The sequence below is a fragment of the Lagenorhynchus albirostris genome, chromosome 4 (assembly GCF_949774975.1).
Source record: "Lagenorhynchus albirostris chromosome 4, mLagAlb1.1, whole genome shotgun sequence".
In the NCBI taxonomy this organism is placed as follows: Eukaryota; Metazoa; Chordata; class Mammalia; order Artiodactyla; family Delphinidae; genus Lagenorhynchus; species Lagenorhynchus albirostris.
The window spans coordinates 69,987,736-69,990,132 of record NC_083098.1 but is presented as its reverse complement, the minus strand read 5'-3'; the positions used below and the strand labels follow the sequence as shown (position 1 = coordinate 69,990,132).

Genomic DNA, 2,397 nt, shown 5'->3' with positions numbered 1-2,397 from the left:
CACGTCTTCATATTAGTGAACTCTGCATTTTGACCTATTCCATTTTCATCAAATTTGCCTGCTTTAATATAACAAATTTAAAACATGTTAAAATTTCCCCTCAAATTAGAGTATTGAAAAATCTGTTCCACCTGTTTTTCTTTACAATCTACAATTCCTGGTGAAAATTTAATACCTTATAGTTATCTGTGAAATACAAATCATACAATTTAGTTTCTTTGCAAGGAATATTAAGTAAAACAACTGAAATAAAACAACTCATGCAGTGTTTGCCACAAAACATAAATTTAATAAATGCATAATATTTCTAAAGTGAAATTTATAAATAATAGATAAAATTTCCATAAAAAGTATAAAATCTTTCCACCTAATTACTGTTTCATGCTAAAATTGTTTTTCTTATTTTATATTTCAAAGTTCCTGAAATAGTCATCACAAACAATTATGCTGAAAGAAAAATAATTATTTCTCTTTAAAATGGTATATTAGGGAATTTTTGAAAATTCTCTAATTTTTAAAATTTTACTGGATTTTAAATGCTCTAAATTTTTTTTTCCGGTCCTTTTTGTATTTTAAATACAAAGTCTTAGCTGTCCCAGTGCCCAAAGTCTTCCCTTCCACTAAGGTCCAGTAGAGTCTGAATCTTCAATCAGAACCTCTGTGGTAGCAGCGAGTATATCCGAGTTCATGACCAGTCCTTCAGCACCTCCACTGCTGCCACTTCGCACAAAGATCTTCCCATCATCCATCAGGCTCACCGGTTCCTTTCCACTACAGTATGACTTTGACAGCCCTTCAGCTAGCTTCTAGCAGGAGGTGCTCTCCAGAGATGGAGTTTCCCAAGGGCTCAGGAAGAAGAGGAAGACCCTGACCATCTGCAGGTTGTGTCAGGGACTCTGGATTAGTGTCCAAGATATCTGTGCTGGTGATGAGGGCGCCTGCATTGGCAGCCAGAGCTTCAGCAATCAGCACCTCAGGGTGGGTTTTTGCTTTGTGAGCCACTATGCTGTCCTTCTCATTTTTTTTTTTTTTGCCACAGATATTGCAAGAAAACTGGTAGAAGGACTCTGCATCATGATTCTTCATGTGCCAATTAAGGGATGCCTTTTGCCGACAAGTAAATCCACAGATCTCTCATTGTAATGGCTCCTCGCCAGTGTGAATCATCCGGTGCACTGCCAGATTGTGGGAACTCTTGAAGGCCCGAGCACAGTATTCACAGATACAATCTCTTTGATCTGTATGATGTTTGGCATGTCACAGAAGTTGCTTCTGGAGGCTGAAAAGTGGCCCACAGGAGGCATGGGGACATAAGTGTTCCTTCTTCAGCAAACACTGTTATTTAATGTGGTGCTGCAAATAGCTAGGGTGAGCAAGAAGGCCCAAAATTCCACCCTAAGATCATGCTAATCACCTCCATTTTTAAATGTGCAGAAGCCTGCAGCTTAATTATTATTATTTTTTAACATCTTTATTAGAGTATAGTTGCTTTAAAATGGCGTGTCAGTTTCTGCTTTGTAACAAAGTGAATCAGTTATACATATACATATGTCCCCATATCTCTTCCCTCTTGCAACTCCTTCCCTCAAACCCTCCCTATCCCACCCCTCTAGGTGGTCACATAGCACTAAGCTGATCTCCCTGTGCTATGCGGCTGTTTCCCACTAGCTATCTATTTTACGTTTGGTACTGTATATATGTCCATGCCACTCTCTCACAGCTTCACTACAAATAACTCAATTTGTACAAATAATTACAAATAACTCAATTTCGTTTCTTTTTATGGCTGAGTAATATTCCATTATATATATGTGCCACATCTTCTTTTTTTTTTTTTTTTTTTTCCAGTACGCGGGCCTCTCACTGTTGTGGCCTCTCCCGTTGTGGAGCACAGGCTCCGGACGCGCAGGCTCAGCGGCCATGGCTCACGGGCCCAGCCGCTCCGCGGCATGTGGGATCTTCCCGGACCAGGGCACGAACCCGTGTCTCCTGCATCAGCGGGCGGACTCTCAACCACTGCGCCACCAGGGAAGCCCCTGCCACATCTTCTTTATCCATTCATCTGTTGATGGACACTTAGGCTGCTTCCATGTCCTGGCTATTATAAATAGAGCTGCAATGAACATTGTGGTACCTGACTCTTTTAGAATTATGGTTTTCTCAGGGAATATGCCCAGTAGTTGGATTGCTGGGTCATATGGTAGTTCCATTTTTAGTTTTTTAAGGAGCCTCCATACTGTTCTCCATAGTGACTGAATCAATTTACATTCCTACTAACAGTGCAAGACGGTTCCCTTTTCTCCACACCCTCTCCAGCATTTATTGTTTCTAGGTTTTTTGATGATGGCCATTCTGACAGGTGGGAGATGATATCTCATTGTAGTTTTGATTTGCATT

The 2,397-nt window shown here is 40.4% G+C and overlaps 1 pseudogene; it reads right to left on the bottom strand.

Moving 5' to 3' along the window:
• Positions 1-564: 564 nt before the first annotated feature.
• On the bottom strand, positions 565-1,373 carry LOC132519333 (E3 ubiquitin-protein ligase ZFP91-like; annotated as a pseudogene).
• Between the last annotated feature and the right edge of the window lie 1,024 nt (positions 1,374-2,397).